Source organism: Plecotus auritus (genome assembly GCF_963455305.1).
Source record: "Plecotus auritus genome assembly, chromosome: 3".
Taxonomy (NCBI): Eukaryota; Metazoa; Chordata; class Mammalia; order Chiroptera; family Vespertilionidae; genus Plecotus; species Plecotus auritus.
The window spans coordinates 83,942,037-83,967,026 of NC_137772.1; the positions used below are offsets into that span (position 1 = coordinate 83,942,037).

General features: G+C 39.3%; 1 pseudogene across 1 annotated transcript; it reads right to left on the reverse strand.

The window, feature by feature from the left end:
* Positions 1-12,968: 12,968 nt before the first annotated feature.
* LOC308244079 (dynein light chain roadblock-type 1-like) lies at positions 12,969-13,259 on the reverse strand (annotated as a pseudogene). Its single transcript has one exon. The product of its transcript is annotated as a dynein light chain roadblock-type 1-like (transcript).
* Between the last annotated feature and the right edge of the window lie 11,731 nt (positions 13,260-24,990).

Sequence of the window (24,990 nt, forward strand, 5' to 3'; positions counted from 1 at the left end):
ACAAACAAACAAACACCAAACATCCAGCAAAGAGGGTTGGGGCAGAATCTGTAGAGGCCGAAGAGGCTGAGCTTATATACGGAAAATAAGATTAAGAATTGGATGAATATGGGGAGGACCTCAATTTAGTACTGAGGATTTAGACAGGGAATAAGTGGATAAGAAGAAAGAGAATGAGAAGAAAATAATAATAATAAATTTACAAAAAATTGATTTAAAAATGGTATAAAAATTAAAAATAGCAAATAAAAATAAAATATAGTGATGTAAAAATAATGTGAAAAGAAATAGAAAATAAAGCAACAAACAAAAACAGGAAAACCAAGAAAAAAGAAGAAAAGAAGAAAAAAAATAAATAAGGGATAACAAAATAAAAAAAAAAAAAGTGAAGTGTTGTTCCTTTGGCTGGCTTATGATCCCAGTTGTCTATGTTGTACTGTTTCTCAGTTTCCCATTGCTGGGGCTGTAGATTTCTCTTTTGGCCAGTTCCTGTGACCTCTCAGGGAGCATTCAGATTCCTTTGTGTCATTCAGGGTGGAATCTGGGTGTGGCTGTATTGGTTGCCTGGAGACTGGAGGGAGGAGCTATCTCTCAGGAGAAAATGGCAGCCCGGGCTCAGGTATGACTCAGCACCAGACTCGCTACCACCTCTCCTGGACTGCCTACTCTCCCCAGATTCCACAAGTCCACACCTTCTCCCGCACCTCAGTCACGGGGAAGTGTCTGGTTTCTCCCAACTGCCTTCCCCTGCTGGCCATCTTATGGCAGCCATCTTGTGTCCACATGGGGGCAGCCATCTTTGACCACATTGGGGCAGCCATCTTGTGTTGGAGTGATGGTCAATTTGCATATTACTCTTTTATTAGATAGGATAGAGGCCTGGTGCATGGTTGGAGTTCGGCTGGTTTGCCCTGAAGTGTGTCCCGGATCAGGGTGGGGGTTTCCTTGGGGTGTGGGGCGGCCTGGGTGAAGGGCCTGTGGTGGTTTGCAGGCTGGCCATGCCTCCTGGTGACCCAAGTGGAGGCCCTGGGATCTGGGATTTATTTATCTTCTATAATTGAAACTTTGTAACCTTAAGCATAGGCCAGGGTCGGCCAGGCTGGGTGGAGAGCTGGGCTTCCTCCTTTGCCGGGGCAACCCAAGCCTCCTGCTTGCTCTAGCTCCATGGCCACAGCCACCTTGGTTGGGTTAATTTGCATACTCACTCCTGATTGGCTGGTGGGTGTGGCTTGTGGGTGTAGTGGAGGTACGGTCAATTTACATATTTCTCTTTTATATGATAGGATAAGTGAAACACAGTTGAATTCTAGGCAAACACGACAAAGATATACACAGGAATATTAAAAGCATGCAGCACAGAATAATTTAAAGGTCTCAGATTGGAGACTTTAAATGAAATTTTCTGTCTTTATAAGGATTTTATGTCCATAACATTAATATATATATATGTGTATATATATATATATATATATATATATATATATATATATATATGTATATGTATATATATGTGTGTGTGTGTGTGTGTGTGTGTGTGTGTGTGTGTATATATATATATATATATATATATATATATATGTATATGTATATATATACTGAGTGGCCAGATTATTATGATCTCTGAATGCATATATATATTAAGATATATATATATTAGAGGCTCAGTGCATGAATTTATGCATGGGTGGGGTCCAGCCAGCCTGGCCAGGGGAAGGGACATGGGCAGTTGTTCGGCCTGCCTGCTGGTCAAACTCCTGGTCAAGGGGACAATTTGCATATTATCCTTTTATTATATAGAATATACACTGAGTGGCCAGATTATTATGCGTTCAGAGATCATAATAATCTGGCCACTCAGTGTGTGTGTGTGTGTGTGTGTGTGTATTAGAGGCCTGGTGCACGAAAATCATGCACAGTTGGGGTCCCTAGTCTTAGCCAGCGATCAGGGTCTATCAGGGCCGTCTCATCCAGTCCCGATCAGGCTGGGCCAGCTGCCAGCCAGGGCCTGCTAGCTGCTTGCTGGGACCTGCTGACTGCTGCTGCCAGCCACCAATGGGGCCTACTGGACAGGGGGAGGGACTGTGGGAGGTTTGCCGGCTGGGAGGACGGACCGGGGGAGGTTGGCTGGCCATGGGAGGTTGGCTGTGGGAGTGCACTGACCACCAGGGAAAGCTCCTATATTGTGCATATGCCCCCTGGTGGTCAGTGCACATCATAGCAACTGGTCGACAGGTCATTCCAGTCTTTCTGGTTGTTCCAGTCATTTGGTGGTAATAGCTGCTTAGGCTTTTATATACGTAGATAATTTTTTGAGCAAGAAAAAGTTTATTAATTGAAAAGGCCTAGCACGAAAAGATGAGAGAACTAAGTTCTCAAATACATCTTAAGACAGTCTGGAATCAGAAATATTTTATTGTTAAGGAAAGGGAGGAAAAGAGAGGCAAGAGGTTGGTGCAGGCCTTTGACAGGTAGGTGTTAAAAGTCATTATTTTGTGCATATTTCTCCACCTCAACAGCAATATATCATTATTACAAGTGCAGATAATATTCTATACAAATACCTAAGTTTGTATGTTGCAGTGAACATTTGTAGTAAAAAAATATAGAGCAATATAGAATTTTAAAATTAATAATATTTAATTTTTATTAAGTGCATATTATTGTTAGGGACCATTATATATATTTACAGAAATTACCACAAAATCCTGTATAGTAAGTATATTACCAGAACTATTCTTGAATCAACTTTAATTGATTTCAGAGAGAGGAAGGGAGAGGGAGAGAGAGATATAGAAACATCAGTGATGAGAGGGAATCATCAATCAGCTGCCTCCTCATCTCCCCACTCTGGGGATTGGTCCTGAAACGAGGGTATGTGTACTGACCAGGAATTAAACCAAACTGTAACCTCCTGGTTCATGGATCAATGCTTAACCACCGAGCAACACTGGCCTGGCAAAGTTCACTATTTTTAAGTGGATAGTTTAATGAGCTATGAAAGCATGTAAATGTGTAACCAATACCACTGTTAAGATATATCACGATTACTTCTATAATCAGCAATACAATATGAAATTAAAATTTTAAAATACTATACATAAGAGTATACAAACCATGAAGTATTTGGTGATAAATATAATTAAATATGTATAGATGTATATCCTGGAAACTACAAAACAAAGCTAAAAGAAGCAAAAGTAAGCCTAAATATATATATATATATATATATATATATATATATATATATGCACACACACACATATATGTAATATATATATGATATATATATATATATATATATATATATACTGAGTGGCCAGATTATTATGACCACCTGACATTTGTAGGCAAATTAGCCATGCATCGTATGGGATATGGAAACCGAAGGCCTGTTTGAACACCTTTGCTGTCTGCAGTTACCAAGATAAAACGTCTCCAATTCGCACAGGAACACAAGGATTGGACAGTTGAGCATTGGAAAAGAGTCAAGTGGTACGATGAATCAGGTTTCCAGTTGCATCATGCAGATGGCAGAGTGAGAATTTCACGGAAACAGCATGAAAGCATGCACCCCACATGCATGAGTACAACCCTTCAAGCTGGTGGGGGCAGTGTTTATGGTTTGGGGCAGCCATGGGCAAACTACGGCCCGCGGGCCGGATCCGGCCCATTCGGCTGTTCTATCCGGGCCGCGGAGCCAAAAGAGTGGAGGGTTCTCTTGCTCTCCCCTCTGCTCCTTTACTTTGAATTTATATTAGTTCACACAAACACTCCATCCATGCTTTTGTTCCGGCCCTCCGGTCCAGTTTAAGAACCCATTGTGGCCCTCGAGTCAAAAAGTTTGCCCACCTCTGGTTTGGGGCATGTTTTCCTGGTATGATTTGGGTCTTTTAATTCATGTGGAACGTCTGAATAGCACAACATACCTAAGTATTGTTGCTGATCAAGTTCATCCTATCATGTCGATGGCATATCCCAATGGAGATGGCTTCTTCCAACAAGACAATGCGCCATGCCACGGTGCTCATACTGTGCAGGAGTGGTTTCAAGAACATGAAGGAGACTTTACCTTGCTTAGGTGGCCCTCACAATCACCAGATCTCAATCCAATTGAGCATTTGTGGGACGAAGTTAAAAGAGCCATCAGGCAGCTGGTTCCACAACCATCAAATCTCACAGAACTGGACAGTGCTGTTCATAAGGCATGGTGTCCGATTCCTCGCATCACCTTTCAACATCTTGTGGAGTCAATGCCAAGAAGAATCGCTGCAGTATTGAAGATGAAATACTGATGGGGTGGTCATAATAATCTGGCCACTCAGTGTGTATATATATATATATATATATATATATATATATATATATATTCATGCTCACAGATTATTGGTGGAATCCATATTGCTATACACTTTGCTTGAATCTGACAAAGTAGTGTTATTGGGTCATAAACAGAAATGAATCTGTGAAAAGAAATTTTTACTCTGTAGGTGGAATCAGCTCTTGTGCCTACATGGCCCATTGGTTGATCAATACTTCTATATGATTTCAAATAGTTTTAGTATACTTCTCCTAGTACCATGTTGTCTAATATTTTGCCTCTTTATGCCACAATTTATTGTGTATGTTTTTTTCTCAGTTCCCTAGATACTTCATGGAAAAGTCACTTTGAAGAGCTCACTTATCTCTCCAGGCCACTAGAGCAAGTGATCTGTATTTCTGCTTCAGTTCTGTGAGTGATAACTACACCTCTTTAAGTGGGTCCTGAAGAGAGCATACCCAGTTGGTGCCTGCTTAACTACAAGGACCAATGGCTTCCTGGTGAAATACTAAATTTTTGAGTAAGCTTAATTTTAACGTTTCTTCATTGTGCTGCTATAAAAATCTCTTTTCTATTAAACATAGTTTCAAGCCAATATTAAAATTGATTTTGGGTATGGACCTAGAACAGAATTGACATGGTTTCTTCTTTGTGCAGCAAAAATGTCTAAATGCGACATTCAGAGTTTTTTGTCATTTTAAAAAAATATATATAGTAAGAAATGAATGAAAAATCCTTAGTGATAGGGGAAAAGCGTCTGGGACCTTAGATGCCAGTTATAAAAGACAGATTGTTACACCTATAAATTTGTCTCTCCTGGAACTGACATTCAAGGTCCCAGAGCCCTTTTTCCATTCACTGAAGATTTTTTATGCAATTTGTACATCATACTGTATTTCATTCTTTATAAAAATGTTCAACCATTCATATTACAGAGACAGCTAGACACCTTGTCTACTGCCAAATAACGAAAAGGAGAAGTTGAAAGTGAGGGCAGAAAGTAACACACCTATAAAATATTAAAACAAAAAACACAAAAACAGTTATTTACAAATAAGTTTATTTACATGTTAATATAGCAATTTTCAACCTTTTTCATCTCATGGCACACATAAACTAATTACTAAGTTCTGTGGCACACCAACAAGCATATTATATTTTTTGTTAATCTGATCAAAAATAAGGTATAATATTGATTGATTTAAAAAATAGTAAGTACCTGCTCTTTTTGCTCCAAAGTGACTTTAAACACACACACACACACACACACACACACACACACAACACAAAACAAAACAAAAAAACCCACAGGAAACTATATTTGCATATAAAGATTTGTGGTACCAAGAATTAGCCAATCAGATGCAAACTTATTATGTGATGTGTCCAATAAGATGCAGTTTTATTGTACGGACCTATTTATTTATGGGCATTCACATGGGCCACTATTGTGTTGGATGTTTTTATTTTTTAATTTGACAGTCTAAGGGTCAAAAGGTCATTGCTCCTGAGTAAATAGTCAGGTATTGTATGTTTTAAAAATCCTTGCCTCATTGTTGGGTTGAAAATCCTCTGTTAAGCCCTGGCCAGTATGGCTCAGTTGGTAGAGCATTGTCCCATACACCAAAAGGTCCCTGGTTCGATTCCCAGTCGGCACATGACCGGTTGCAGGTCTCCATCTCCAGTATGAGCATGCAGGAGACATCTGCTCGATGTTTCTCACATCAGTATTTCTCTCTATCTCTCTTCCTTCCTCCCTCTCTAAAAGAAATTAAAAAAAGAAAGAAAAAAATTGCTGTTAATACATTCAAGTAAGAATGCATGCTATGTATCTGACTTAGAAAAAGGACAAATACTGCAATTTTATTTGGTAATATTTTTTTAAAGTTATTTGAGCTGGTCAGTTTTTAACAATTTCAAATAAAACTAAACTGATGTTTGCTTAATGACTTTGTGGCTTTGTGCTGATAACCAATAAATGATAACTTTGAAGTTCAAATATAGTCAATATAATCATAGCTCTCCACACCATGTAACAGAACTGAATTCTTATTTTTATCATAATTTGACATTGAAAATTTGTCAACCAATTTAACACTGAAAGTTCAGTTTTCAAGTACTCAAATCCATATCCTTTTGTTTTGAACAAATACAGCATTTACTTCTCTACTGAAGAAGTACTGCATTTAAATGGTATGTCTATAGATAGGAATGACTGACTCACTCACTTAGGAAGATTTTGATTTGTAGGATACTGTGGGGAAAAAAACAGTTTCCTCTACCCTCAAGATTCTTCTGGCTGGTCTAATAATAAAATAGACATGAGACAGATTAGCAAGAGAAAATAACCAAAATTCATGCATGTGTATAGGAACCCTGCATATGTAAGAGAACCCGAGACCGCCACATGCAGGAGATATTCAGAGATGGAAAGGGAGATTGAGGTATATAAGACATCCTGAGCTAGGGATGAGGTAATGTGCCTTGAGGGCTTCAAAGGATCATTGCAGGAAGAAGAGCAGATGGTTAGCAAGTACAAGTTTTCTGCCATACAGGTGGGTCAAAAAGGTTCTCTTCCATAATCTTATTATGCATTGTCCCATGCACCAGACAGATTGTTACACCTATGAATTTGAAAGATACCTATTTCAAGTTCCTTTAGGTAGTTAAATGAAGGAGCAAAAATGTCTTTTATGCCTGCAGCTAAAATTGCCTTTAGCTCAAAACGATCCACCATAGAGGCACACCTTAGGGTGGCTTATTCTGAACTTCCACAATACACATGGATTTGAGTATCATATTCATTCATTATAGTAAAATGTGCCCATTTATCTGTGATTTCAGATAGCTTGTAGAATATTTTAGAATTTTTTCTGTTTATTGAAGTATATTAATAATGGGTTACTTCCAATAGTCAGAAGTTGTATTCATCTCTAGGCAAAGCCTAATTTATTATTATTTTAAAAAAAAGCAATAGGGTAGAAATTTTAAGACACCAACAAATATTACCAGAGGCTAGCCTTATATCTTTATATAAAAAGTGCCAACCATATTTAGATATTACTCTGGTGGTTTTAGCCATTTGATTATGTTATTTTAATGTTATGCTTGTAAAGAAAAAACGTTTTCCCCTATGTGTTCAAGAAAAACAGGAAACCTGAAATTTCAAAGGTCAATTCAAAGAATTTGCTGTTCCCAAATGATAAGGTGCATGTACTCTGCTCTTGACCATTTTCAAATAAAATGATCTCAGATGATTTTCAGTCATATCTGGTTTCATATAATATGGATTTGATAGGAAAGTATCCTGTTTTCCAATAGCAACATTAAGTAATAATGGGGATTTGAGACAAGAATTATTAGGTATTATATTTTCAGTGTTACAATGAGGAAGAGAAACAAAGCTCATATATACACAGAAGAGACTGGTGGTTGCCATAGGGAAGGAGGGTAGGTGGAAAAAACTTGGTGAAGGGGGTTATATGATAAAATTTCCAGTTATAAAATAAATAAATTATGAAGATATAATGTACAGAATGATGACTAAAGTTAATAATATTGCATATTTGAAAGTTGCTAAGAGAGTAAATTTTAAATATTCTCATTTTAAGAAAAAATCTGTAACTATGTAGAGTTATAGATGTTAACTAGACAGTGTGGTGAGCATTTAATAATAAACACAAATGTCAAATCATTATGCTGTTCATCCTAAACTAATATAATGTTATGTTTCAATAATTCATCAATAACAATGAATAGCAAGTGGGCTGAAAGAGGTTAATGGGGGGGAAAAGGAGGACCTATGTAGTACTTTCAACAATAAGGATTAAAAGAAAAAAAAGGGAAAAAAAGAAAACAAACAAACCAATTAAAAATTAGGCAAATATGTGAATAGACACTTTACTTAGAAGATATATGAAGTACACACAACATATAAAAAGATGTGCGAAATCATTAGTTATTTGCAAAATTAAAATTAAAATGATGAGATAGCATTATGCATCTATTACATTATGAAAATAAAAAAAAACTGGTAAAGCAAAATGCTGGAGAGAATATATCTCATGTACTATTAGTTGGAACACAAACTGTTACTACAAATTAGTTGTTTGGCAGTTTCTTATAAGTATAAAGTTGCAGTTACCATATCATGTAGTCATTTTATTTTTAATTGTTTTCCAGAAGGAAATTATATATATTAATGTGTATGTGTGTCCATTAATAGGTGCATGGATAGAAAAATTGTGGTGCATTCGTATAAAATATATTTCCTAGAAACACTAAGGAATGAATTGAATTGTTGATACCCATAACTAAATGACTGGATCCCCAAATAATTATGCTGGATGACATAAATCAGACCAAAGAAAGTACATTCTATAGATTTCATTTATATAAAATTTTAGAAACTTCAAGTGATTTCATAGTAAAGAAGGCATATTAGTAGTTGCCTGAAAATGGTTGTATAGGGAATCACAAAGGGGCACAAAGAAAAATTGGGGGGTAATGAATATGTTCATTACCTTGATTCAAAACTTTTAAAGTATTCTGTGAGATAATCAATATATTTTAAATATGCTTATTTCTGGGAAAGTTTTAGATTTAGAGGAAAATTGCTAAGATGGAGCAAAGAGTTCCCACATACCTCAAATCCAGTTCCCCCATTATTAACATATTAATGAATATAGTAAATTTGTTATAATAAATGAATCAATATAAATACCTAATGTATTTTCTCTGTTCCAGGTTCCTACACAGGGTAAACAGTATCCTTAGTTATGTCTCTGTAGGTTCCTCTTGGCTGTGACCCTTTCCCACTTTCCCTGTTTTTGATAACAAGAGATTTGAAGGGTAATAGGTATTTTGTAGAACGTCAATCAATTGGTATGCGTCTGGTGTTTTTCTTCTGATTGGACTAGGGCTATGGTGTTTTGGGAGGAAGAATACAAAGGTAAAGTTTCATTTCCATTATGTAATGCCAAGGGTAGATAATATAAACATGAGTCTCTATTGGGAAATTGCTAAAAAGACTAAATCCTAGTCTAAAAAGCTACGAAGATCAGTTTTACACAATGGAGTAATGCTGACATGTATATACACATAAGCATTTTTTAAACATGTAAATTATTACATTGTTCAATTTCTATCCAATGGGGATATATATATATATATATATATATATATATATATATATATATATATATATATAATGTGTGTGTGTGTATACATATATATATATATATTGAAATTTAAGTGCAGACTAATTCATGCTAATTGAGAGGAAAAGAATCCTGAGCAAAAGAACAATAAAAAACATATGCTAGTAAGTAGCACTATTTTATCAGATTCTGGATAGTGATGGGAGGTGACTCTTCTTGCATCTTTTGGAGGTCTGCATGGATTGTCAGCCTTGTGGACTAGCTTCCCGAGGCTATTTGTATAATAAATGAAGTAACTGGTATAACAAATGGCCTTGGGAAGGTACAGTGTTTCCCTCCTAAATAATAAACTTAAGTAATTTCTCCCACTGGTGCAAAGTTTGCCCTTTGAAGCTTTCCTAAGCTTGGGGTTCCTCTTCTGTGACACATACCACTATGTGTGCGGAATCACCTAGATGTCTGTGCATCATCACATGGGTCTCGGGCAGCAAGGACAAACTGATGTGAACTTGAAGCTCATATAGCCAGTTGTACCACAAGCAGTAAAGTCCTTGTTGCTTCTGTCAACATCTATAAAATCATGGCAGGCTGAATTTTTAGCTTGTGAGTAAAGTAAAATCTTGGACATTTTACAGTTATTGACAAAAATAAACAGATATATTCTTAGGATCTCTTCTACTATATACCAAAAATATATCTTCTTGTGGCTTCATTTTATAGACACAAAACCAAGTTGTAAATAGAAAGAGAATATATATATATATATATATATATATATATATATATATATATATACACACACACACACACACACACACATATATGGAACAAAAGAGAAAAAGGGAGGAAGGAAAGAAGGAAAAGGAAAGATAAAGAGAAAAGAAAAAAATGACTCCATTTGTTATTTAATACCTTAAACAAAGCTAAGAAGTGCTTAATCCATCCTAGTCACTCTTCAAGATATACAGTAGAGAAGCGAGTAACTTGGTGCCATATTTATGGAGTACACTTCCTAGTTATTTATAAAGAAAACAAAAATACAGATAATTATATATACTATGAAAGAAATTAAGACAATTGGAGAGAATGTGGTTAAGAGAGAGTTACATTAGATGAAGTAATAAAAATTTATTCTTAACTTAGAGACTTAATCTGAGCACATGGTTTAGTGAAAGAAGGCCCTGCATACCAGTGAAGAATCTGATATTTCTTAGTTGTGAGGTCTCTGCAAAGAGATAATCACTGTCATACTTATTGGTATTTTCTCTGATTGTAACAGGTTGACATGGTATAAACATATTTTAACATTGTAGAGCACGTACTAAAAGTTCAATAATATAACTATTAGTAATACTTTACCAGAATTCTTGTACACCAATTTTGTTTTTGGTAGACTAAAAGTAGACATGGCCATCCTTTGTTTTTGCCTTTATGACTGTGTATTTTTTACAAGTATCAGTGCTCTTTGCTTATATCATAGGGTGTTGTGGTCAAAGTCAAGTTGTCCTTGATAAATATGTTTCTGAAATGTCTCTGGATCATTGTTTTATAATACTATCTTAGAGTCATTCTGCAGATATAAGTGTAATACTACCGTGGAGCAAATCAAGGAAATTAAATAACCTCCCTTCTTTTACCTCAGATATTTTTTTCTTTTATATTTTCTCTAACTTTGGTAAAAAAAAAAAGTGGGGGTATATAATTGCATTTTTGCTAAGTGAACTCTGGGCTATTCAGAAATTGTTTTCTGTAGCATATAATTTAGAACTTTTAAAATAAGGATTTTTATTTAATAATTCCCAAAAGTTCTCTCAGTACTTTAATCTCCTCAAATCACAAGATCACAAATGTATAGACCTCATAGTCTCATGTTCAAATCTAGGGAACTATTTCTTATAAATTAAATACAATTTGAATATACATTCTTTATAATAAAAAAGATTACTGGAGGTAAAAATTTGCATATTTAATTTTGGATTTAATAAACAATATGATATAAATTAAGATTTGTGATGTTATATCTTAAAAAGTCAAAGTTTAGAAATAATATATTCTTTGTTGAAAATTCATATTTAATTTACTCTCCTATGTCACTGGCAATGAGAATATAGTAAAAAAAAACAAAAAACATCAGATTTTCTAAGAGTCATGTAAGTAAGATCTATAATGTTGGCCCTTTTATTCTTGTCCAAGGCCCTCTGACCAATCTGTATTTCACAGATGTGATTTTACATTGCATTTATTAGAATCATCTCTGGTGCTTGTTGAAAATTCAGATTTTTAGAGTCCTAGATAGATATGATGACTCTGAATTTGTGTGATGGACTTTTATAAAAGTTTGCTAGGACCTTATCTGTACTTGAAATGTCTACACCTATTGAATTAATGCAATAAAAACAAAATGTTTTACCAGGCTACTAGAGTGTTTGTAACTTAAATAAATGAAACAAATACATAAAAATTGGTATATTTTTAGAATTTTTAATAAACTTATTATGCCATCAGAATACTAAATAAAAAGTTATAATGGTGGTGCGTGGCTGGTGTGGCTCAATGGTTGAGCATAGAACTATGACTTAATAAAAAAAGTTATAATGACAAATCCTATATGATAAAGAGGTAATATGCAAATTGACCATCACACCCTCACAAGATGGCTGCCTATGACCAGGCAGGGGGGTTAGTGAGGGACAACCAAACAACTGAACAAGCAGGCTGCATGGGGCGACCAGGCTGGCAGGGGGGTTAGTGAGGGACAGCCAAACTACTGAACAAGCAGGCTGTGTGGGGCAACCAGGTCGGCAGGGGGGGGCAGTAAGAGGTGACCAGGCTGGCGGGGGGGGGTCAGTTAGGGGCAACCAGGCCAGTGGAGGGGGTGCAGTTGGGGGCGATTAGGCCGGCAGGGGGGGGCAGTGAGGGGCTATCAAGCTGGCATGCAGAGACAGTGAGGGGTGATCAGGTCAACAGGGGGGGGCAGTTAGGAGCAACCAGGCAGGCAGGCAGGTGAACAATTAAGAGCCAGTGGTCCAGGATTGTGAGAGAGATATCCTGGATTGGAGAGCATGCAGGCTGGGCTGAGGGGTCCCTCCCACCCCCATGCATGAATTTTGTGCACCGGGCCTCTAGTAATTATATAAAAGAAAATAATTTAAAATTTTTTTTTCAAGTTTCAATTATTTTCAAAGAAAAGCAGCCTTTTTCAAGGCAACAAAGTGAACTGAATGTCAGAAGGAAGCAGGGTGTGGGCCTCTCATAAGCTCTCATTCTGAAACCTAGACTTGAGGAAAGAGGGCCTCCTGGGAACTCAGAGTGACTGGCCAGCAGAGGGTTGCCTTTGGTGGGTGGGGTGGAGCTGCAGCCCACGTTAGTCACTGGATTGGTCTACATGGACTCTAAGGTGATTTTCACCTGCCAGTTGGTTGACATGATTAACACTATTATTCTTGGGGGGCATTAAATTAAGGAATGATGCATGGAGCCAAGAGAGTGACTTACGCCATTGGATTCTGATTCACAATCAGGAAGTAGTCTTTATCTGCTGCAACCATAATTTCATTTTTCTTAGAGCAAATTTGAAGGAAAGTGAGGTTATTCTGGGGGTCAATTTCACACATGGTGCTTAGGGCCTTCAAGATGAAGTTGTGCATGAGGGTGGTGTACTGTGTGGTGGTGGGATTGTCCATGGTACTCTTAATGGGAGTGCCTTCTGTGTTCACCATGATGATTCCCTGCACTCCCTTCTGGCTCTGAAGTCACTTCAGTGTATTCTCCACCTCTGTCATCTCAGATGGATCAGGTAGCTCCACATCGCCAGCACTGCCCAGTCGAGATCATTTATTTTTTATTTTTTCAAAATATGTTTTTATTGATTTCAGAGAGAGAAAAGGAGAGGGAGAGAGAGAAACATCAATGATGAGAGTCATTGATCGGCTGCCTCTTGCCCACCTCTAATCAGGATGGAGCCTGTAACAGGGGGGCATGACTGGGAATCCAATTGTGATCTCCTGGTTCATGAGTGGATGCTCAATTACTGAACCACACCAGCCAGGCTAAGATAATTTATTTTAAAGGTTATATTGCTCCTATTCATTTATTATATATCCCCCCACCCCCATAGCTTCATTTAATAAGCTTCTAAGAAACTTTTTTTAGAACTTAAAGCCAAAAGTTTGAGTCTTGGTTCTCTGTAGTTTCCTTGTATGCTCTTTCCCCTAAGGCAACAATCCTCAGCCTATTCTTTTTAAATGAAGTTATCATTTCTATGCACTGATTTCAAAAAAATATGTTTATAGTTGATAAATTAGCTCTGTTTTAATGGTGAAAATGCAGCTAAATTATTGAGAAGGAAATATATATCAAGAAATATTTTAAAATAATAATTTTAAACCAGAAATAAGGCCCAGCTCTATATAGTTTTAATTGTAAAATCATGAGAGCAAGGAAAGAAATTATCATGATGTAAGCCTTACCAGAAAAATAAAAAACCCAACAACAAAGAACAATCCAAGAGTAATTGTCAAAGAAAGCTGGGGTAACAATTGCAGCTGCAATAACTGCTTTGGAAAAGGAAGCTAAGAACTACAGTTCTGCCTCTTGGTCAAATGGTTTAGACTTTCTAAGTCAATTTTAAGGCTTGGGGTATCCTACCTAGTAAAGGGTAATATGCAAATTGACCATCACTCCAACACACAAGATGGCCTCTTCCATGTGGTCAAAGATGGCCGCCTTCATATGGTCAAAGATGGCCGCCCCCATGTGGACACAAGATGGCCACCACAAGATGGCCAGCAGGGGAGGACAGTCGGGAGGGACCAGGCCTGCAAGGGAGGGCAGTTGGGGGCAACCAGGCCTGCAGGGAAGGGCAGTTGTGGGGGACCAGGTCTCCAAGGGAGAGCAGTTGGGGGTTACGAGGCCAGCAGGGGAGGGCAGTTAGGGGTGACCGGGCCAGCAGGGGAGAGTAGTTGGGGCGACCAGGCCAGCAGGAGAGAGCAATTAGGAGCAACCAGGCCTGCAAGGGAGGGCAGTTAGGAGTGACCGGGCCAGCAGGGGAGGGCAGTTGGGGGCAACCAGGCCTGCAGGGGAGGGCAGTTAGAGGCAATCGGGCTGGCAGGGGAGCAGTTAGGCATTGATCAAGCTAGCAGGGGAGTGGTTAGGGGGTGATCAGGCTGACAGGCAGAAGCAGTTAGGGCCAATCAGACAGGCAGGCAGGCGAGTGGTTGGGAGCTAGCAGTCCTGGATTGTGAGAGGGATGTCTGACTGCCCGTTTAGTGGGATTGGGCCTAAACGGGCAGTCGGGCATCCCTTGAGGGGTCCCAGATTGGAGAGGGTGCAGGCTGGGCTGAGGGACACACCCTCCCCCAGCATAAATTTTGTGTACAAGGTCTCTAGTAATATCATAATATCCTATTTGCTAGTGGTATATTAGAGGGAAAAATTATATATAAAGTGTTTAGAAATTCCTGGCATATAGAAAGCACTCAGTAAATCATGATAAATGCAAATATGCAAAAAGACAAATACAAATTAAATATTCATAAATAGTAAGAAAGGGCTCCCTGGAGGTTGTATATGGCTACACATGGATTTATAGTGCAAGGAAAGAGAGCAGGGACACATAAGCTGAAATGTGGTTCTGAGTAATAGGTTATTTTATATAAGTACCCTGAACACTATGTGCAGGATAGAATGGTGAGTAAAATAAGGAGAGTGAGATCTACTAGTAGATATTCTTAAAGGTTCTAATCAGAGCTATCATGTCCTAAAATACATGTTTGTGTTTATATGTGTGTGTCAGGATGGGCAAAACATGTGAGATGGAGCAAAACTTGGGAAGAAGCCACAGCTATGAAAGGAGAGAGTGGTGAAGCAAGGTAACTAGTCCATGGAGCAGAGATCATGGCAGGTAGTAAAATCTGAAGGAGCAAATCACACTGAGAGTTTGGGTGTTCTGTGACTCAAGGGACACAGGAGCCCAAGGATTATCCCTGAAATCTTTGATCTTGACCTTAGTTTTGGTTAGCAGGTGTTGGAGGAGGACATTAAAAGGGAGTGACTGATGGTTGATGTAAGAGCGAATATACCCAGGCAATTGGAGGTTCCTCACTTCCTTCTCTGCCCACCATCCCCACACTAGGACTGTTTTAAGGACACAGCCTAGAGAGAGCAATCTGTTGTTGAGACCATTTGGGCTAAATACATGATTGAACCCAGTTAAACACCCTATACAAACTTTAAGAGTCTGTGGATGGTGCAGAGATCTACTTGTCTTGCAGCTCCCAAGACTAGCCTTGTATATAACTTCCCTTGCTTATGGAACCTGCCACCTACCAATTTGGACTGTCCTGCCTCTTGCTTTGATCTCTTTTGCCCTACATGTACAAAGGCAAGTTTCATATTTAACACGCCCTCCCCTCCCCCCCCCCCCCGACTTCCCGGTGAATTCCTGAACTTATGAACCAATAATTGGAGAGACAGTCAGGATACTGGGAAAAAAAAGTATTTTGGGGAAAGAGGATTGTGTAGGGGAAATCCCAAGTTGGCCATCAACCTCTATGTGGGAAGGAATGGCCCAGAAACACCAGTAACTTTGATGCTTTTGCTTGAGCATATACAGTATAATGCACTGAGGCAAGGAGGAGAAAAGAGTGGCTGCTGCAACAGATGGTCTTTAATGGTGGGCAGGGTGGCTGGCCCCCAATGCCCAACTAGAGTCTGAAGCTCTGTTAGGAAGTTGAAAGAAGAACTGAGGTTAGAGAGGGACATGTGGCTGTCTACCACTGTGCTATCTTTGGGGCTAGCAGACAAGGTGGGAGAGCAGGATAATAGATTGAAGACTTTAGCATGCCCTTTTGACAGCCAGGAGGGCATGAACTGCCATGGATTAAGGTCCAAAAGCAGTAACAAAGCTTGATTGTGGCCACCCAAGACAAGCCTTGTGTATAACTTCCCTTGCTGATTAAATGTGTCACTTACCAATCTGGAGTGGTCTGCCTCTTTCTTCAGGCTCGCTCTGCCCTCTGTGTATGGGAGCAGTTTCAGACTTTTACCTGAAAACCAATAGTAGGTAATCCTAACTCTGGAGAATAGGAGGGCTGGGACTGTGCCTGAGTTTCCACTGGGAGTGATGGTTTAAGGACTGAAGTCGATTTTGACCAGGTGATTCCTTTAGAGACTAAACTTTTAAGGCATTAGGAAGAATATGCTAATTTCTTATTTAAGTATTCAATTATTACATATTTATTGACACTCTACTATCTTTCTTTATATTGATGGCTTTTCTCTTATTCCATTTAGAGAAGGGATTGAAATAATAGAGAAGGGCCATAGAGGTCCTTACATTAATTTAGAAAACTTAATTTCCTGATAAGTGAGGTTTCCTGGGTGTGAGAAGGGTGGTCACAGAGGTGTAAATGTTGTCTCTACTATTTCTTCTCCACACCAATTAGTGATTCACGTGGCTTCACACTTTATAGCAAAGTACACAATTTAATAATCAAAAACATTTAGCTTATATCAGAAGGTTAATTAATTTACAAAAGAGAAAATAGATTATTTTATAGAAACAGGCACAATTTGACAGAAGGAAGCATGTAGCTTATATGTATTTGAACAAGTTTCAAACAGAATAAAGATATAAGCATACTTTAAGAGGCTAATTTGTATAATTTCTTTGTTTTTCTAGGCATCCTTCATCTTCACTTTCTTCCAAAATCCAAGTTAGGATAAGTGCTCATTTCAGCAACCTGAAATTCAAAGGTAGCATTTATGTCCTAGTTATGTACTAGTTAATTTTCCAGTTTGAAAGTGATTTGTTGTAATTTGTTGTCAAAATGAAACGGTTGCTTTTTATTTGGTGATACTGTCATTATCAAATCATTCTTAAAACAATTATAGCAGAGACTCTTCCTTCCTTCCTTCCTTCCTTCCTTCCTTCCTTCCTTCCTTCCTTCCTTCCTTCCTTCCTTTCTTTTTCTTTCTTTCTCTCTTTCTCTCTCTCTTTCTTTCTTTCTTTCTTTCTTTCTTTCTTTCTTTCTTTCTTTCTTTCCTTTCTTTCTTTCTCTCTTTCTCTTCCTTTTTAATTTCTGATGCTTAGACAAGTGCCTTGAAACCTTAAAGAGGGCTCAGTGAATATTCATTCATTGTTGAAACAATATTACCTCAGCTTAGTCAAAAATTTCCAATTTTTTATTCTTCAATTGCCATTTGTGTATTTCATCTGTGCTGCTTCCATCTTGAAAGGGAGATTGGAAAGAAGTGAGGAGAGTCATGAAAAGATGTGTGCAACCATTTCTCTATCTCTGTGTCTGTCTAATGGTTTTGAATAAAATTTGCATCTCACAGACCTTCCTGTCCTCTCCTCCACAGGAACACAACATTTTGTTAATAACTCCATGGAGGTGGTTGGTGCTTGTTTGCAGGTAGCCTCTGGGTTAAGCAATGTCTCGTCAATGTGGCATATTTTCATGTTTTGAGAGTTTCCCCTTTTCCTAGGATTTATATAATCTATGTTTGTCAAACACTATCTAGATGAACTATTTTATAGATGTTTGCCTAGTTTTAAAGTTTTTATTAGGGCTGATAACCTTTTCAAAACTAAATATCGAAGAGCATTTCATTTGTGGGAGAGGAATTTTTTACATGTTCTTATACACTCTAAAAATATAAAATTAAGCTGTGGTGTAGTAATTATGCATATTATATCACTTTATGTTTTACTATTCTGGTATATATGCACATTTGCCTGAGGGTGTATATAAGATGGTTAGTATGAAAACATAAGCAGAGTGGGTGGGTGATACCAAAGCACAAACGAAGAAACATTTAATAAAATGTTTTACACTTGTTATTCTACCCCGATCACTCCATTCAGGTGACAATCATAGAATGTGACTTTTAAGATGGGAAGGTATTTTACTAGCAGCAAATTCCAGAGTGATTGTGTGGGCTGCTTAGAACTGCCACTGGGTCCCCCACCTGATTAGACTGCTGATGAGGAGTCTCAAATACCTTGTTCTCTCCTGCAGGCCATTTCCTCTTAATTCCTTGTCAGTTCAGAGAAATTTATATGATTTGATCCACTTTCGAATATGAATAAAACTTCTTATAATCTTTATTGAAATTCACATCGTCAGAACTCTGCATAAGAACAAAGAGAGAGAGAAAGAGTGAGAGAGAGACTTTTTCTTATCCTCTAACAAGATCTAATCCTTAAAAACCACTTTCTCACTAATTCTTGACTTCTTGATTGATATTATTATCACATAATTTTTGAGCATTTGGAAAGTGAACAAAATTTAAAATCTTTTTTTTATAACTTGCTTTAGATGTCTCTAGGAAAGTTCTAATGAAAACTAATAATTTTCAATATTAGAAAAAAATGTCAATAAAGTGATGTTTTTAACTGAAAAAAAATCCTTTTCTTGCTTTGTGAGGACTATTTTTAATTTCATTTAAGTGAAAATCTATAACTCTTAGAACTTTTAGAATTTACTAATCCCATTGGAAAATAGCTAAATAATTGTGCTAAGAGGCCAATAAGGAACTAGTTAATTTTGATAATTTTGGAGTTTGAAAGTGCTTTGTTATAATTTGTTGTCAAAAATGGAATGGTTGGTCTTTATTTGGTGATAGTGTCATCATCAGAGCATTATTTCAAAGAACACACATTTGAAGCCCAACTGGTTGGCAGCGAGGAATCTATTTACTCTCAGATGGGAACACCATCTACACTAATAAAAGAGTAAGATGCAAATTGACCGTACCTTTGCGATGCCCACCAGCCAATCAGGAGTGAGCATGCAAATTAACCCAACAAAGATGGGGGTTAATTTGTATATGCAGGCGCTGAGTGGCCAGGGATGGGACGGGACGTTTGCATCATCGCCATGGCAACGACACAGGCATTCCGCACTGCCCCAGCCACTCCAGGCCTCTGGGCAGCGTAGGAAGGCAGAAAGGCAGCTCCAGGTGGAGCGAAGGTGGTGCTGGCAGCCAGGAGAAGGAAGGCCCATACTTGCACAAATCTTCGTGCATTGGGCCTCTAGTACTAAATAAAACCATGTAATGCTTCCATCCTTTTCTCCCCAGTTTGATGCTTAAGAACAAAGAATTTTAAAATCTTTATCAGGCTCAAAACACAGAATTGGTTGAAAATGCTGACTATGTCACCATTGTAGAATCTCAGTCAGAAGTTAGAATATTTCATCTTAAAATTTACTTTAAAGGGCACATGATAACAAAATGAAGATAAATCTGTTAAATGCCAGAAGTATTGAAGCAATCTTTCAAACGTGGTTTTCCTTTATATTATCTAGCCAAAGACGATTTGTGTAACCATTGAATGTGGACATATAATTCTAAAGGTATCAAAACAATAGTGCTTCATTACATATTTCGTATGCATTTCCTCATTTAATGATTTGAATAGTAAAAACTATAATATATATATATATATATATATATATATATATATATATATATACAGTTTCACATGACATTTTTGCTGAATTATTCAATGCAATAAAATATATTAAGTTCTGGGGAAGAAAAGATTGATAAAATAAATCCCCAAATTTCAAAGAGTTAACCATTTAACCTAGAGAGATATATGTGTAAATATACAAATATAATACAACTAGAGGCCCGCTGCATGAAATTCATGCAGGAGAGGGGGCAGTCCCTCAGCCCGGCCTGCACCCTCTCGCAATCCTGGATTATTGGCTCCTAACTGCTCACCTGCCTGCCTGTATGATCGCCCCTAACCACCCTGCCTGCCTGCTTCATCGCACCTAATCACTTGCCTGCCTGCCTGATCACCCCTAACCCCTCTGTTTGCCTGCCTGATCTCCCCTAACCACTCTGCCTGCCTCCCTGATCACTCCTAACCCCTCTGCCTGCCTGCCTGATCACCCCTAATCACTTGCCTGCCTGTCTTATCTTCCCTAACCCCTCTGCCTGCCTGCCTGATCGCCCCTAACCACTCACCTGCCTGCCTGATCACCCCTAACTGCCTCTGCCTCACCCCCCACTGCTGCAGCTTCATCCATAAGGACGTCTGGAATGATGTCTGGAAGGTCATTCAGCTGTCCAGTCTAACTAGCATATTACGCTTTTATTATATAGACAAGAAATATTACTGGTTATTACCTTTATTCTAAGAAAATTCAAATAGGAGCAGATCACCTAGAGATGGAAATAATGACTGATGAGGCCTTGTGCCTCTCTTTCGGTAAAGTGACAGCATCTTCAATTATTTAAGGGGTATTTGTGTGACCCTGCTATTGTTCCTGGAAGTTTAATATAGGGTAAAGGGTGAGAACAAATGCCGAATAGGCAAAGGGTAGGTTTTGTCTGTTGGCTCAGAGCTCCATCTATGTCTTTTTGTGTTTTCCTGTAGTTCAGGGGAAACTGCATTTCCTAGATGCCCCTGGCAACTAACTTCTCACTGCGGAGCATGGACACAGTGGAGAAGCTCCACTCTCTGCTCCTCACTGGGCTCAGCAGGGTGGGGGCAGGGGCAGAGGCAGGGGCAGGGACAGGGGCAGAGGCAGTACAGTCTGCAGGCTGCTATCTTCCTTGGCAGCACCGTTCCAATGGCAGCAGCAAGTTCTCAGCAGCCTCAGCAGGGCATGGTCTGGCTCCTTCATCCATGAGAGTGAGAATGGCTTCCTGTAGCTATTAATCTCTAACTTCACTTTTTTTTCTCTTTTACCCATTCCTTTCCAACCCTTTGGTAACCAATTCCCAATATTAAATTCTATCTGTTTGAAATACCTAGTGGGGCTCTATTTCTCCACTGACGCAGGTGAACCCACAGCCCAAACTATGCAAAGAATAATATGAATGGGGAGGAGGAGGAGGAGATCATTGATAGGCCAGGAAAAAAAAAAAGAAGAAATCATATAATAGGACGTCAGGGACAACATGTTATGATTTATTTTTATTTGTTTGTTAATCCTCCCCAGAGAATATTTTTCGATTGATTTTGAGAGAGAGAGAGAGAGAGAGAGAGAGAGAGAGAGAGAGAGAGAGAGAGAGAGACATCGATGTGAGAGAGACACATAAATTGGTTGTCTCCTGTATCTGCCCTGAACAGGGCTGAGGATCGAACCTGCAACACAGGTTTGTGCCCTTGAACCTGAGATCCTTCAGTGGGCAGGTGGATGCTCTAACCACTGAGCAACGCTGGCCAGGGCCATGCTATGATTTCTGATGTGAGCAGTTGCAGGTGGTGATAAGGCTCAGAGTACAGCCTTGGAAATAGTGTCTGAGATGAAGTGAAAGTGTAGGTTCACTGTAATTGATCATCTTTTAACTGGGATGTGATGGTGCTACTTGGTTCACTCAAGTGACTGTCAAAATAAGGAACAATAATTCCAGGATAAGAGATAGAGAGAAGGATGAGGGCATGTCAGACTGCCCTGGAGGCTCAGAGAGGCGCTGTGTGTGTGTCTCCTGGGGGCCTGCCCCCAGCTGCACCGCAGAGGCTCAGAACAGGTGCCCCTGCGTGTTGTTCTCTCAGGCTCCAGGCTGCACCTGGCCCCTCCTCCTGAGCTGGTCATGACCGTTATGGAGTCCTGACCTAATTTGTATATTTCTCTATTTTATATATATATATATGTGTATATATATATATATAGATAGATATAGATATATATATATATATATATAGATAGATATAGATATATATAGATATAGATTAGTAAATGTTATAATAATGCTAAGAGAACATGGATGAAGAGAGAGCTTAATTATTTCTGGGGAAAATTATATATTTTATGTGATCCTTGTACTAACCCAAAATATATTTATTCATGGGTTTTTCTCCCTAATATTCTCTTTCTCTCATGACTTTAAACCTTCATTAGAAACTGATTCCCTCACATCAGCACTAAAACATGGTTAAATCTCTCCCTTCCTAGAACACACATACATATGCACAAAAGTAACTGAGACACAAGTTGTTGCTTATTTACTTCGGCATCTCTCTCCTTTCAAGCCCACCTACTCATCTTTTTATTTCTACATACACTTTCTCTTACAGGAAGCTAAAGTTGTCACACAAAATAAAAAGTAATTTCTTAAATTAAAAAACTCAACAGTTTATTTTATTTATTAGGTTCCACATAACAAAATAAACTGAAAAAAATAGATCTAGAGACATGGAAGCATGCAATACAGGATTCTCAAAGGGAAGGGGAAGTGGGAGGGAAGAGATCAACCAAAGAACTTATATGCATACTAGAGGCCCGGTGCATGAAATTTGTGCACGGAGTGTGTGTCCCTCAGCCCAGCCTGCACCCTCTCAAATCTGGGACCCCTCGAGGGATGTCCAACTGCCCATTTAGGCCTGATCACACTGGTGCGATCGGGCCTAAACAGGCAGTCGGACATCCCTCTCACAATCCCTTTCACAATCCAGAACTGCTGGCTCCCAACTGCTCGCCTGCCTGCCTTCCTGATTGCCCCTAACCGCTTCTGCCTGCCAGCCTGATCACCCCCTAACCACTCCCCTGTCAGCCTGATTGATGTCTAACTGCTCCCCTGCCAGCCTAATTGCCCCTAACTGCCCTCCCCTACAAGCCTGGTCACCCCTAACTGCCCTCCCCTGCAGGCCTGGTCCCCCCCAACTGCCCTTCCCTGCAGGCCTGGTCGCCCCAACTTCCCTCCTCTGCCGGCTTGGTCACCCCTAACTGCCTCCCCTGCTGGCCTAGTTGCCCCTAACTGCCCTCCCCTGCCGGCCCAATTGCCCCTAACTTCCCTCTCCTGCTGGCCTGGTCACCCCCAACTGCCCTCCCCTGCTTGCCTGGTTGTCCCCTAACTGCCCTCCCCTGCAGGCCTGGTCCCCCCCAACTGCCCTCCCCTGCAGGCCCAGTTGCCCCTAACTGCCCTCCCCTGCCAGCCTGGTCACCCCTAATTTCCTTCCCCTACCAGCCCAGTCACCCCTAACTGCCCTCCCCTGCTGGCCTGGTCCCCCCCAACTGCCCTTCCCTGCAGGCCTGGTCACTCCCAACTGCCTTCCCCTGCTGGCCATCTTGTAGCAGCCATCTTGTGTCCACGTGGGGGTGGCCATCTTTGACCACATGGGGGTGGCAATCTTGTGTTGGATTGATGGTCAATTTGCATATTACCTCTTTATTATACAGGATTAGCATTGACAAATACTGCTATTTTTTAAATCATTTATTAACTAATTTTTATTCATTTTAGAAAAATAGTTATTATGAGATAATATAGGAAGTGGATATTTACAGTAAAGTTTTTAGGGTATTCTTTACATACATATGCCTTCTTATTCCAAAACAACTTTGTGAGCATGATTTTGCAAAAAAGAAAACTGAATGGCATAATAAGAAAGTTAATATGAAAAAGGTCTAAATATAGAAATGAGATCTGACTTTGTGGGTCATGGGTATTATAGCAATACTAGAGGCCCCATGAATGAATTCATGCACAGGAGGGGTCCCTCTGGGTGGCCTGCAGGGATCGGGCTGAAACCTGCAGGCCAATGCTGCCTGCAGCTCCTACCTGCCACTCCGCTCATCCCAGCCCCACTGTGCCTGCTGCGGGCTCACGCCCAATCAGTACCAATTGGGAGAGGCTCGTGCTGCTGCAGCAGTGCTTGCCAGCTATAAATCCTGCATCTGGAGCCCTCCCAGGGGAGTAGCCTGCGGGATTGGGCTGAAACCCACTCTCCAACATCCCCCGAGGGGTCCTGGATTGCACGAGGGCTCAGGCCAGGCTGAGGGATGCCACCAGTGCACAATCAAGCCAGGGAGGGACCACAAGAGGGCTCCAGGGTGTGTCTGGCCCATCTGGCTCAGTCCCAATCTGCTGGACCCCAGCAGTAAGCTAACCTACTGGTCAGCTGACTGCCCCCTGGTGGTCAGTGCACATCATAGCAAGTGGTTGAGCAGCCTTAGCATATCATTAGCATATTATGCTTTGATTGGTTGTTCAGTTGTTCTGCCGTTTGGTCTATTTGCATATTACCCTTTTATTGTATAAGATAATTTAAAGGAATCCTGACCCTGACAATGACAATGACCCTGAATGTCAATAGATCATAGATCATTTATAGTTTTACCACAAATTAACTGTAAGAGCTTAAATAAGCTAATTAACCTCTTTAGAGAGTAGATTCCTCACTTGTAAAACAATCAGATTAGTTTAAACATTAGTTCTCATCCCTACTATCTCTAAAATCATTCTGTATAGGTGGGACTCTACCATCCTCATGCATATCTATTGGGTGTGAGGGCATCCAATATAGTGGCCTATTTTCCTACTTAAGTTTGAAAGCAACTCAACTAATTAGGATAAATGAAGATCAAAATATCATATTTATTATTCATGAAACTTATATTGGAAATTGTGGTTTATATTTGTGGGAAAATAGACCCAAGTCCATACCCCAAAATAAGATAAATATACACACCATTAACCATCTTAAATAGAACCATTTCACATTTTCAGAAGCAGAATCTGTTCCTATACTATTTGTGCCATGGAAGA